Source organism: Oryctolagus cuniculus, chromosome 12 (assembly GCF_051225735.1).
Source record: "Oryctolagus cuniculus isolate XC-2025 breed Fujian yellow rabbit chromosome 12, ASM5122573v1, whole genome shotgun sequence".
Classification (NCBI taxonomy): domain Eukaryota; kingdom Metazoa; phylum Chordata; class Mammalia; order Lagomorpha; family Leporidae; genus Oryctolagus; species Oryctolagus cuniculus.
The window spans coordinates 83,310,614-83,324,928 of record NC_142878.1 but is presented as its reverse complement, the minus strand read 5'-3'; the positions used below and the strand labels follow the sequence as shown (position 1 = coordinate 83,324,928).

General features: G+C 45.6%; 1 long non-coding RNA gene across 5 annotated transcripts in view; it reads left to right on the top strand.

Annotated features, from left to right (window-relative positions):
* Nucleotides 1-14,315, top strand: part of LOC149123130 (uncharacterized) — a 155,801-nt gene that overhangs the window by 39,979 nt on the left and 101,507 nt on the right. The window contains exon 3 of one of the 5 annotated variants that reach the window (XR_016218216.1): nucleotides 13,098-13,529. The exons of the other annotated variants lie outside the window; for them this stretch is intronic. This is a non-coding gene — a long non-coding RNA (uncharacterized LOC149123130). Of the gene's footprint in view, nucleotides 1-13,097; nucleotides 13,530-14,315 lie in introns of those variants that run through there. 5 annotated transcript variants of the gene reach the window in all.

Below are 14,315 nucleotides of genomic sequence, written 5' to 3'. Positions count from 1 at the left end.
GCACGAGTGATGGCTCAAGTAGTTGGGTCCCTGCCACTCAAATGGGAGACCCACACTGAGCTCCTACTTTTGGCCTGGCCCAGCCCTAGCTGCTGTGGGCATCTAGGGAATGAACCAATGACTAGGAGAGTTTCTCTCTCTCTCTCTCTTTTTCTCTGTGTCTATCTGCCTTTCAAAAATAAATGAAATTTTAAAAAAACCTAAAATCAAAACAAAACAATTTTAGCCAAGGTATTTGAACCGAGAAAGGAAGGAGAGGGCAGTAAATCAGTCGTTCATTGTGAAGACATTAAAACTTTCATTTTCTCCCATGAATTAAAATAATTCAGATGTGAGATAAATTTTGAAAGCATTTTGTATTTATAGGCAAACCTTAGCTTCCAGATATGTAAGCAACAAAGCCTTACAGGTGTCCTAAACTGTACAGTGACAGCCAAGCGGCCCTCCCTCAGCTGGTAGGCTCGTTGGCTTGAGATTGGGTTATGACATGAGGCTTTGGGTGCCCTGCTAGAGGTCTGATCCTCTGTGGGGTGAGATGGTGCCTTTCCCTATGCCTGTGCCTTCTAGGAGGAAGACCTGGTTGTCTTCTGAAACCATTTGTCTGATCTGTTGCTTAGCAGTGGAAGAGTGCTAAATTGTTGGCATTTTGAGAATTAAGAAAGTTAGTTAATTGGTGCAGTTCTGTCCAGGGCCTAGGACAGCAAGTAGCTAGTCCCTAGTAAATGAATTTCAAAGGTGCACTGCTGACACCTGCACGACAGTCATTTCTAAATGGCATTTTTCTCCTATTAGGCCAGCAGAATTGATTGCTTGCACTATGTCTAAATGGTATCTTTTTATGGTACAGTTTACAGTACAAACGTGAGCTGAAACACCTTAATTAGGCCACGGCAAAAATGAAATGGTCGCACTTACATGATACGGAATCCCCAGCGAAAGTTCAGCAGAGAGAATTTTTGATTTGCTGTAGTTGAGTGGAATGGCAGGGCCAGATCACTTGCTGCCTGTGGGATCGGTGATAAAACAGGCGGGAGCTGCTTCAAAGAGAAAGGATGCAATTAGCTTCCCCAGTCTGCAGCAGACTCTGCATTACCTCCTAACCCTCTCTCGTGCCACCTTTCTCCTGTTCGTAGCCAAATTAGCCCCTGCACAGCAAATAGTTATTTTCTCCATGCCTTTTATAGAGGGACTTTGGCTCAGAACTTTAACAATATTTTTTTTCTAGCTAAAAAATGAATACGAGTGTGAGAAGATGGAATGTTTTTCTTCCCTGGACCATGTACTTTGTAGAAGGAAGACTACATTGAAGGGGGAAATAGAACAATATCATTTCATTTTTTGTTACTTCACCAGGCAAGCCCTATGTTGCAGGTGTCTAGGGGTGTGGTTATTTGATTAGAAACAGCCAGCACTATGAAAAGTAGCAATTAGCTAATTAGCTAAAGAGTAGTAAAAAGAATATTTTCTTGCCATGCAACAGTTATACAAGAAGGATCTTTGAAGTTACTCTGTGTTACTAAAGCAGTGATCATTCTTACTAGTTGTCTACTGTTTGTTTATTCATTTTACCCCTTCTATAGATATTTACTCAGTCCCCACTAATGGCCGGTTCTGGATTGGGATTAGAGAATCAGACATGGAGGTTAAAAACATTGAAAGTTATTGAAATAATGAATTACACTGGTAATATGAGTTTGAGGGAGAAGCAATGTGCTGTATGATCATTTCTCAGGAGGAACCCATGAAAAATAAGGATGAGGGGGTAGGCATTTTGTCTATCCCAGAGGAGCCTCAGCTCTGGCTCTTGTTCCGGCTTCCTGCTAATGTGGACCCTGGGAAGCACTGATGCCGCCTTAGGTAATCAGGTTCCTGCTACTCCCATGGGAGTCCTATGTTAGGTGCTGCCATCAGGGCACTGGGGGAGTGAACCAGCCTCTGGGAGCTCTGTCTCTGTGTGTCTGTCTCTGTTCCCCTCTGTCTCTCAAATCAACTACTTGTTAAGAACACAAATGATTGGGTTATTTTCTGGAAACTGAATTTAGTCTTGTTGGATAGTTATGAAAATACACAGGGGAACATGTATTCTGAATCATCCTCTCTGGAAACAGAGTTGCATGGGGCAATGTAGCTGTGTGTCCAGAGGCTGCAGTGTGAGCAGTGTGGAAGCCCCTGGAGAACAGTAACTGGGTGCGAGGGCCATTTGCCTGTTTTATTCAAAGTGGTGGCTTCATGTTAGCTTGGCTTATCCAGCAGTAGAAAATGATGGTCCTCATGTTCACGATGGGCTTTTTCTTTTGTAAGAGTTCTGGGTACCAGATACTTCTAGTCAGATTTCCCTGCGAGTTTACTATTGCAATTCGTTCACTTGATTGGCTTTTACATGTTAAATGCCTATTATCTTTTGTTTTACTGAGTTTAGCATGGTTTCTACTGTCTTTGTATCATCAGGAAATCAGTTAACGGTGCCTCCATTCAGTCTGATAAAACTGCTAAAGGGGACAGAGCCAAACACGGAGCTTGGGGTCCACACCAAAGGTCTCCCTTCAGGCTGACCCGGCTCCCTTAGGGAGGTGTGCAACTCGGGTGGAAGTCCCAGCATGGCTGTCGCCAATGCTGTGCAGGTGGTGGTGGTAGGCTATGGAGGAAAGGGGGCACAGCCTGGGGGCAGCAGGACTCCTGATCCTCATGAAGTGGTAGACCCTCACCCTGAACTGAGAAGGCAGAAAAGGGTGTGAGGGCTTCAAAGCATTTTATCCTACCCAGTGCCCCTAAAAACCCCAGTCTGAATGCAGACAGAGCTGTCAGCTCCTTTTTTTTTCTTTCTTTTTTTTTTTTTTTTTTAATTTTTGACAGGCAGAGTGGACAGTGAGAGAGAGAGACAGAGAGAGAAAGGTCTTCCTTTGCCGTTGGTTCACCCTCCAATGGCCGCCGCTGCAGCCGGCGCACCGTGCTGATCCGATGGCAGGAGCCAGGATCCAGGTGCTTTTCCTGGTCTCCCATGGGGTGCAGGGCCCAAGCACCTGGGCCATCCTCCACTGCACTCCCTGGCCATAGCAGAGAGCTGGCCTGGAAGAGGGGCAACCGGGACAGAATCCGGCGCCCCAACCGGGACTAGAACCCGGTGTGCCGGCGCCGCAAGGCGGAGGATTAGCCTATTGAGCCACGGCGCCGGCTTTTTTTTTTTCTTTTGACAGGCAGAGTGGACAGTGAGAGAGAGAGAGAGAGAGAGAGAGAAAGAGAAAGGTCTTCTGTGGGGAGCAATCCGGACTGGACTAAGTTACTGGAATTAAGACTTATTCTATGCATCTGCTCTCCCACAATATGGCGCTGGGAGAGAAGTAAACAGCTTCCGCGCAGCTGCCTCCAGTTCAACCAATTAACTGCAGGACTTGCTCCTGATTGGAGAGCAGCGTACTCGGCGTGTGGGCAGCCGAGTTGGGATTGGCGGAGGAGGACTATAAAGGAGGAGAGAGACGGCATGCACCAGGAACATCTATGGGGAACATCTAAGGGGAACGTCTGTGCAGCCCCCCAGAGAGCCGGCCGGCGGTGTGCCGCTCCCCTGCGGAAGTGGGGAATGTGGCTAGGGGGAACTGCCCTTCCACGGAGGTGGAAGGGATAGTAGCCAACCCGGGAAGAACCAGCAGCAAACCCGGGGAGGGCCGAGCAGACGAAAGAACAGCGCAGGGTCCTGTGTCGTTCCTCCACGAAGAGGGGGAGCGACATAATGGTGCCGTGACTCGGATAGGAAACCTAGGACGGATAGGAAACTTAGGACGGATATGAAACTTAGGAGGGAAGAAACGGGAAGAACTAGGGAAAATATCGGAGAGAGAAACTAGCAAACAGCCTAGGGAAAATATCGGAGAGAGAGACTAGCAAACAGCCTAGGGAAAAGCCGGACGAAAAAGGAGCCGGAAGAAGCTATTGAAAGCCTAGGCATAGACTCGGATACGGACTACGGGGGGAAGCTGGGAGAAATCTCTAAGGTCGAAAGCGAAAGTGAAAGCTAGAACAAACAGACTCGGACGCGGACTGTGGGGAGAGGCCAGGAGAAATGAGGGAGGAATATTGTTGGAGGAAAGCTGGGGGAAATATACCGGGTAGAGAAAAATGTTAGGGAAAATGAAGCCGTGGGGGGCAGGCCAAGGCGGACACGAAAGCCACTTTGGGGTTCTCAAGTTAGCCCGGGAATAGGGGGCGGAAAAGTTGAAACCAGAAGCTGAAACGTAAGCCAGATTGGGATCCGTCTGATTAGCCCGGGGAGCAAAGGACGGGAAGCCAAACCGTGGGGCGGAGACGTATGCTGGGTTGAATTCGCCAGGCTAGCCCGGGGAACTTAGATTGAATGCTAGTGGCGGACACGTAAGCTACGCTGTGTTACTCGCGGAAGCCGCCGCGTGCAGAGAGAGCACGGGGCGTGAATAGATAGGGAACGGGGCTGGCGCGAGGCCGTGGTGCAGACGTGAAGGGCGTGGAGACCGCGGAGCGCGCGAAGCCAAGCCGCGCAAAGCCGGGAAGCTGTGCAGATGAGAGAGGCGCGGGCTGAAGCGGCTCAGCTGGGAAGCCGCCGAGAAGTAGCCTCGGGGCGGGCAGCGGGAAGCTGCGGGGATAAGAGAAACAGAAGTTTAGAAGTAAAAGAGAAATAGGAATGCTGGAAGATAGAAGTAAAATGGGAGAAATAGGAATGCCCGGAGATAGAGAAATAGAGAAATAGAAAGGCCTCCCCTCAACATGGCAATGAGAGAGCTTGGATTCGGTCTGCCTGATTAAGTGAGGCGATGCACCTGCGGGGCGGCTAGCAGCTTATGAGCCGCAGGTCACCGAACACAGGCACGCATCAGCGCCTAAAAACCTCCTCACAACATGGCAAAGAGAGGACCCGGATTCGGTTTGCCTGATTGATAGGACTTGTAAGAGCCTGTGGCAACTCTAGCAAGTAGAGCAGAGTGTGTGCCGCGGGACACCGAAGACAGGCGCGTATCAACGCCAAAAATAAAAAGAAAGGGGGATCTGTGGGGAGCAATCCGGACTGGACTAAGTTACTGGAATTAAGACTTATTCTATGCAACTGCTCTCCCACAATATGGCGCTGGGAGAGAAGTAAACAGCTTCCGCGCAGCTGCCTCCAGTTCAACCAATTAACTGTAGGACTTGCTCCTGATTGGAGAGCAGCGTACTCGGCGTGTGGGCAGCCGAGTTGGGATTGGCGGAGGAGGACTATAAAGGAGGAGAGAGACGGCATGCACCAGGAACATCTATGGGGAACATCTAAGGGGAACGTCTGTGCAGCCCCCCAGAGAGCCGGCCGGTGGTGTGCCGCTCCCCTGCGGAAGTGGGGAATGTGGCTAGGGGGAACTGCCCTTCCACGGAGGTGGAAGGGATAGTAGCCAACCCGGGAAGAACCAGCAGCAAACCCGGGGAGGGCCGAGCAGACGAAAGAACAGCGCAGGGTCCTGTGTCGTTCCTCCACGAAGAGGGGGAGCGACAGTCTTCCTTTGCTGTTGGTTCACCCTCCAATAGCCATCGTGGCTGGTGCATGCGGGTGCAGGGCCCAAGGATTTGGGTCATCCTCCACTGCCTTCCCGGGCCACAGCAGAGAGCTGGCCTGGAAGAGGGGCAACCGGGACAGAATCCGGCGCCCCGACCGGGACTAGAACCCTGCGTGCTGGCGCCGCAGGTGGAGGATTAGCCTAGTGTGCCTAGTGCTGTCAGCTCTTTACTGAGATCCCTGCCTGGTCTGTCGTTGTATTCTCTTCAGTATTTCTTTCCATTAAATTTTGTTAGCATGCATACTGCTAAAAAACAACAAACAAACAAACAATATATCCATGCCAGGGGTTACAAACTGAAAGAGTGGCATACCCTAGTCATAATTGTGCTTTTTATTTTTTTTAAAGATTTATTTACTTGTTTTGAAAGTTAGAGTTTCAGAGAGAGAGAGGGAGAGACACACAGAGAGAGATCTTCCATCTTCTGGTTCACTCCCCACATGGCTGCAACAGCCAGTGCTGGGCCAGGCTGAAGCCAGGAGCTTCCTCTGGGTCTCCCAAATGTTTACAGGGGCCCAAACACTTGGACCATCTTCTTTTGCTTTTCCTAGGCCATTAGCAGAGAGCTGGATCAGAAGTGGAGCACCTGGGACTAAAACCGGTGCCCATATGGGATGCCGGTGTCGCAGGCAGTGGCTTCACCTGCTACACCACAATGCCAGCCGCTGTGCTTGTTTCTTGATGGCAGAGTGCATGACAATCCATCTTTGGGCCTACAGCCCCTGACCCAGTCTAGCTTAGGGAAGGTGCTTGTGGAATGCAGGACAGTTGAGTCAGACAAGAGCTAAGGGAGCTATTGGAAGAAACATGAGCAGGAGTTCTTTGTAGGAGCCCCTGAGACAAAGACAGAAAGACAGGCTTCCCATTTCTAACTGTCCCAGTTGCTCCCCTGTCATGGCTCTGCCTTATCCATCCCATGGCTAATGGTCCAGCTGTATTCATTCTACTCTTCTTCCTTTGATAATTGAACTGGCATGTGGTTTCCTAGAACGAAACTACATTTCCACACTCTGTTACGATAAGGTATGGGCAAGCAGCAAAGTTCTGACCACTGGAATGTGAGAGGAAGAAGTATGTGGCGATTTCCTGTTGTGTGTTTAACAAGAGGGAAGCACATGCTTCTCTGCTTCTTCCTGCCACACACTGTGCTGGACCAGGAGATGCAAACCCTGGATTGAGGATGGCAGGGCCTCCACTCAGCCCTGGACAACTCACTTGCAGAGTGTGAACATGGAAGAGAAGTTTCTGTCCTAATTCATAGTAGTTTGGGTCTCTCTAGAGACTGCACTAAATAATATCTTCTTGAAGAAGTTGTATTCAGGGGCTGTGCTGTGGCATAGTGGGTTAAGCAGCCATCTGCCATGCTGGCATCACATATGGGTGCTGGTTTGAGTCCCAGCTACTCCACTTCTGATCCAGCTCCTTGCTAATGCACCTGGGAAAGCACCAGAAGATGGCTCAAGTATTTGGGCCTCTGCACCCACATGGGAGACTAGGATGAAGCTCCTGGCTTTGGCCTGACCCAGCCCTGGCTAGTGGGGCCATTTGGGGAGTGAACCAGAGGATGGAATCTCTCTCTCTCTCTTGGTCTCTCTCTGTTTCTCTCTCTCTCTCTCCCTCTCTCTCTCTGTAACCCTGCCTTTCAAATAAATAAATAAATCTTTTTTAAAAGAAGATGTATTAATGAACTTATCTTTGATATTCAGCAAAACCATGACCCAGCATGCACTTTTTTTATAAAGCTTTTATTTAATGTATACAAATTTCATAGGTATAACTTTAGGAATATAGTGGTTCTTCCCCCCATAGCCACCCTCCCACCCCCACTCCTGTCCCACCTCCAACTCCCTCTCCCATCCCATTCTTCATTAAGATTAATTTTTAATTAACTATATACAGAAGACCATGCACCCACACAACATATAACATACTGTTTAAGAACAAGTTTTGCAGTTAATTCTCATAGAACAACTCATTAAGGACAGAGGTCCTACATGGGGAGTAAGTGCACAGTGACTTTCATTGTTAATTTAACAATTACACTCTTATTTATGACGTCAGTGATCACCTGAGGCTCTTGGTATGCGCTGCCAAGATTATGGAAGCCTTCTGAATCCACAAACTCTGTCATTATTTAGACAAGGACATAAGCAAAGTGGAAGTTCTCTCCTCCCTTCAGAGAAAGGTACCTCCTTCTTTGATGGCCCCTTCTTTCCACCGGGATCTCACTCACAGAGATCTTTCATTTAGGTCATTTTTTGCCACCATGTCTGGGCTTTCCATGCCTGAAATGCTCTCATGGGCTTTTCAGCCAAACATCTGAATGCCTTAAGGGCTGATTCCCAGCATGCACTTTGACGTGCTCATTTTGTTACCTTTGTTAAAAGCATTATGAAGACTTTAAAATACACATGATTGTAATACTCTTTGTGATATGAAATCTTTCAAATTTTGTAAGTAATCACATACTATGTTTTAAGTTGTAACTCATTTTTTAAATTTATTTGACAGATAGACAGTGAGAGAGAAGAGAGAGAAGGGTCTTCCTTCCGTTGGTTCACCCTTAAATGGCCGCCACAGCCGGAGCTGCGCTGATCCGAAGCCAGGAGCTATGTGCTTCTTCCTGGTCTCCCATGTGGGTGCAGGGGCCCAAGCACTTGAGCCATCCTCCACTGCCCTCCCGGGCCACAGCAGAGAGCTGGACCAAAGAGGAGCAGCTTGGACCAGAACCTGGTACCCATATGGGTTGCCGGCACTGCAGGCGGAGGATTAACCAAGTGAGCCACGGGGCCGGCCCCAGTTGTAGCTCATTTGTGATCACATTCCTTCTTCTCAGAGGAAGAAGCCTCTGTTCTGATTTTGTTTATGTACACCTCTGCCCATTTTATACTTGCACATTTATATGTGGTGAACTACATTTTTGTGTGTTTTGAACATTTGCAAAAATAATACTTTTCCCTTAATTTTTGGTTTTAAAGAGTCATCTGTTGATTTATATATGTGTGGCTCAGTATTTTGGCTGTTCTTACATTTCACTGAATGAGTAGGATTCAGTTGAGCAATGCACTTGATATAGTGAACCTTGAGGTTGCTGATAATTTCTAACTGTGACGAATAATTGCTTCAAGAACACCCTTATCCACGTCTCTCATTCTCGCATGCGAGATTTTAACTGCAGTAGACACAAATTGTTGGTTTTAGGATATACACAGCTTTGATTTTATAAGGTGTGTTAGTCTGCTTTTTGTTATTTTACATCCAAGAGGAGCTTCTTGGGAAAGAAAAGATTTCTTTTAGCCTATAGTTTGGAGGTTTCAGTTCAGGATTGAGTGGCTCCAGAGGCCCACATCTGTGGAGACTGGCTGTGGTGGGTTCAGAGGACAGTCACGTGCTGAGTCATGGAGCAGGGAGAGACCCTGACCCCACCTTCTGTCCACCACAATTAGATCAAGTTCCCTTGTCTGTCCATCAGCCGCTGACATTAAGACATCAGAGCTTTGGGGAGACAAGTCCTACCCAGCCCATAACGTAAGATGGCAAATTGCTCTCTAAAGTCTATTTTTTTTTTTTAATAAAAGCAACTCACATTCTAATTAGCTTTGTATCGTAATTCCTGTTGTTGTTGTGCTAGACTTCATATTTTTTGTCAATTTGATAGACTTTTTAATTGAATTTTTTTAAATACTGAAATTAAGTAAACTTTTCTTTGTTTTTTTTTTTTTTTTTGGCCATTCTATTCCCTTCTATGAACTGAATTGATGTTTTTCTTACTGACTTGAGGAAAATATTTAGTTAGAAACTTCTGTTGTTATATATTTCAAAGTGTTTTCCCTTGATCTTATATTTTTAACTTAGCTTAATGCACTTGTTGTTAAGCAAAATTTAAACATTTTTAAAGGAATATTTTTTTAAAGATTTTATTTATTATTTATGTGAGAGCCAGAGATACAGAGAGAGGGAGAGACAGAGGGAATACAAGAAATTTGCAAACCCCAAGGATGGAGAAGTCTACCATCCACTTGTTCACTCCCAAATGGCTGCAATGGCTGGAGCTGGACTTATCCAAAGCCAGGAGCCAAGAGATTCTTCTGTGTCTCCTACATGAGTGCAGGGGCTCAAGGACTTGGGCCATCTTCTACAGCTGTCCCAGGCAATAGCAGAGAGCCGAATCGGAAGAGGTGCAGCCAAGACTCGAACTGGTGCCCATATGGGAAGCAGGCGCTGCAGGCTAATACTGTACAATTGCAACTATATGGCAATGTGGAAAAAGTGGAACACAAGTTTTCCAGGGGCTTAAGTGGAGACATGTCAAAAGAGACAAACAGGTGCAGCAGAAGGGAATGTAAGATTGTGACAGCTCTTGTGTATGGTACAGTAATGGTGGATATGTGACATGAAGCTTTTGCCAAAACCTGCAGAACTGTGAAGACAATGGGTGAATCTTAAACAATACATTTGGTTAACTACCAAAGTCGTCAGATGGTTCTTGGATTAATGCCATTTATTGAAATGACTCCTATTGTGCCTGCATATACACAGCAGTTTTTTGGGCAGTGGAGATAGGATGAGTTAAAATCAGGAGAAAGACAGGATGAGTGGTTGGTTATATCAGGATTATTTGTAAGTTTGAAGTCATTCTTTCTCTTCTACTTCAGGGGTTTTGTGTGTAATGGCTTAAGCCAAATGGCACATATTTATAGATTTGGTCAAGTACAGCAAATGACCAGCTGATAGCTTTTGAAAGAGTCGTGTGGCCTTTCAGAAATCTTCATGTGTTTTGAACAGTGGTGATTTAGGGCAGCTAATATTCCACGGCTGATTATTTTGATTTAACTTTGAATATGGGGATCTTTTTGCTTTTATCTAATCTGTAAACTGCCCATCTTTAACTATTTCACCTTTTTCTCACTGTCAGGGATAACCCCAATTTACAAAACCAGGCAACTGTGCTTCCTGGCAGGAGCCCTAGGAAAGGCTGAGGGGGACATGAAGGCACTAGCAGTGGCGCTCAGCCCTGGATGCAGTTAGAATCTCCCAGGGAGCTCTGCAACCCCACTGGTGCCTGAGCTCCACTCCCAGGGAGCTTCACATAGTTGGTGTGAGGTGAGACCTTGCCTTTTGCATTCCTAAAAGCATCCTGGATGATGCTTATGTGCAGTGGGAGTTGAGAACTATTGCACTGAAGTCTGACCTCTGGATTTCAATATTCTCATCTAGTTCTATTTTACTCGTACTAAGGCAATCAAAAGAGTATTTCATGAGTTTAAGAAATCCACCTTTGGAGTTGGAACAGGCTTTCTAATCCTGTCTCTACTATTGGTTAGTTGTAATTGGTAAGTTACCCTTTTAGGCCAATTTTTTTCATCCCAAATAGGAAGAATAATTATTTTCACTGCAGAATTTATATAAAATAATAGACATGCAATGGGAATAGTGGTTATGAAATGGTAAATGTGGTTGCCAACATCATCATTGTCTTGTGATTTTCCATCTGCTGCATTAATGGCATTGATGTCTTCAAGGGGAGAACAGGAAAGAACATTGTGAGTTTCATTTTCATCATTTCATTCAAGTCGAGTTTCTAGAGAAAAAAAGGAAAGAATTTCTAATTTTCTAAAACCTTTCCATTGAGTTCCAGGAATTGTATCTCAAAAATTTCTACCATGGAATTTTTATCAGAAGGCATTGTGTAGAAAAGATTATGAAATAAGGGAAATTTTACTAAACATAAAGGAGAATTCTTGAAATAGAACTGAGGAAAGAGAGGGGAAAAAAGCAAGACCCAGGAGGTGAGTGAGGGTCATGGCTTTTCCCTCGGGATTGACCTGGGTTAGGCCAGGGGTTCAGAGCCTGCTTCTCAGAATGAACACTTGGAAAACTATAACCTCTTAATGAAGGCTCACATTCATAAGTCACCTAATAATGAGGTGGTATCCCATTTAGAAACAGCAGGGAGAAGTGTCCGGGTGGCAGGTCTGAGTCAGGTCCTGTTGTCCTGGGGCCCACACGTGGCATGCCAGGGAAGCCCCGGATTCTCTGTAGGTCTCTGGTAAGGCTCCTGAGGAGCTGTGACCCAGGAATAGAGGAGTGAAGACCTGGGGGCTGCTTTTTGGGTTCTGGGAGGACCATGGGCATGACTTACAGGTTCTAACACAGCACACACATAAATCAGCAGGCACAAGCTGCGATTCAGTGGATTCCATCTGGCAGGAGACTCTTGGAGAGCAGGTGAGAGCAGCCAGTTTGCATCGAGGAGTAACTGTAACACGGCACTTCCAGCTACGTCTTGTCTTCCTTCTCACCACAGGGTGGGAAGGGAAAATCCATGATGGGAAATAAACTCCTTCCAAAGATATTTGGGCTTTAAATTGACTTGAGTGTCTACTCCGAGAATACTGTTTTCAAGTCTTAGCTAAGTTAATTCTATTTGTTTAAAAAATATTTGAGAGGAAGATACACACACACACACACACGGGGTAGGAGAATGGAGGGATTGAGGGAAGAAGAGTGAGAGGGGTGGAGAACCCATCCATGGTTTATTCCCCAAATGCTAGGGCTAAAGCTGGAAGCTGGGAATGTGACCCAGGTCTCCAACATGTGTGGCAGGAACCCAATTACTTGAGCCATCACTGCTGTCTCCCATGGTCTGCATTAGGGAGAAGCTGGACTCAGGAGCTATGCGATGTGGGTGTCTGAACCACTAGGCGAAATGCCCTGGTCCCAAGTTACTTTTAAGTAGGAAGTTTCCTTTCTTCTTCTCTCAGTCATTAACAGAAATGACTGATAAGTTCCATTTACAGGACATAAAGACAAATTATTTTGCCTGCATGAATCACAGTAGATGAGTCTTGATACATGGCATTTCCTGAACTATGTTTCATGGCACATAGTTAACTCTTAATAACTTGGTGAATTTTCTTCTACTTTTTAAAAAGGATTCCTTTTATATAGCTGGGATTATATTATTTTTTGTTCTAGTTTTAAAAGTTGGTATTATAGGGCTGGTGCCGTGGCTCACTAGGCTAATCCTCCGTTTGTGGCGCCGGCACCCCAGGCTCTAGTCCCAGTTGGGGAGCCGGATTCTGTCCCGGTTGCTCCTCTTCCAGCCCAGCTCTCTGCTGTGGCCCGGGAAGGCAGTGGAGGATGGCCCAGGTCCTTGGGCCCTGCACCTGCATAGGAGACTAGGAGGAAGCACCCGGCTCCTGATTTCGGATTGGTGCAGTGTGCTGGCTGCAATGCGCCAGCCATAATGGCCACTTGGGGGATGAACTAATGGAAAAAGGAAGACCTTTCTCTCTGTCTCTCTCTCTCTCTCTTACTGTCTAACTCTGCCTGTAAAAAAAAAAAAAAAAAAAAAAAAAGGTTGGTATTATAACAAGCATTTTCTCATGACATAATTTGGGTAAATATAACTTGATACCTGTGTCATAGTCCAGCAAATTAAAGTGTGATATGTATTTTAGTTAACTTTTCCTCTATTCTTAGACATTAAAGCATCTCCTCTCTCCCCTCTTCCTGCCCCCCCCCCTTTTTTTTACTTGACAGGTAGAGTCACAGACAAAGAGAGAGACAGAGAGCAGAGAGAAAGGTCTTCCTTCCGTTGGTTCACTCCCCAAATGGCTGCTATGGCCGGCGCTATGCCGATCCGAAGTCAGGAGCTGGACTGGAAGAGGAGCAGCCAGGACTAGAACCTGCACCCATATGGGATGCTGGTGCTGCAGGCAGAGGATTAACCAAGTGAGCCACGGTGCAGGCCCTTCCCCTCCCTTTTTGCTCCCATGACAAAGAATATTGAAAAGAATAAACATTCCATGAATTGATGGGTCACCCTCTTTAAGGACTTGGGATGTGAATTTTGGAATCTGGAGCTCAGCAACTTTATTTTGGATATGTTAAATGGGTCCCATGAACATGGGAGGGCAGGCCAGGGCATGAAAGGAGATGCAAGTTGAGATGCAAATAGTAAGTTGCATTCTGCTTTGAAGATTGTAAAAAAAAAAAAAAAAAAAAAAAAACTTCTGTAATCAGTAGAAAAAGAAAATAATGTCAGTTAATGTTCTTTGCTTCCATGGGTGGAAGTGAAATGCACTTAATGATTCAGAGGTTCAGAGGCAGGGTGCTGGGGTGAGAAAGCTCAAGTTCAACTCTCACTGCCACTACTTATTAGCTGCGTGACCTTGGCCAAGGTACTTCCAGTTTGTCCTTGTAGAAAGAGGATAGAATAGTGTGTACTTCACAGTGATGTTGTTAGGATTGTTTGAGCTTGAAATATTTTAATGTAATGCACTTGCCAAGTGCTCTATAAACATTTGTTATTGTTGCTTATGATGCTTTGGGAATAAACAGGGGCATAGGAAGCATTATGAAAGTGACAGAAAATGTTTAAGATATTTACCAAAGTAATTGATTAACAACCTAGTGAGAAGCCAAAAATCAAATTTGTTTCTGAGTGATACTTTCCTTGAGAAAACACAAAACCATAAACCCAAATTGCATATTTTGCTCAGTTATGTGAACTTAATGTTTACATATTTAAATAAGAGTAGCTTAGTATATAATGAAATTTGATATTCAGTGATGACCAGCCTTCTTGTAATTCTCCTTTCATCTCATAAATATATTTTCCTCCATAAGTTTAGGGAGTGTATCTGCCCCTTTAATGCCTGGGAGTGTTTGATTATTTGTTTTTTTAGAACTCTTTACTTATAGACAAGACTCAGCAATATTTAGCAAATGTCTGAAAATCAGTGAGCCAGTAATGGA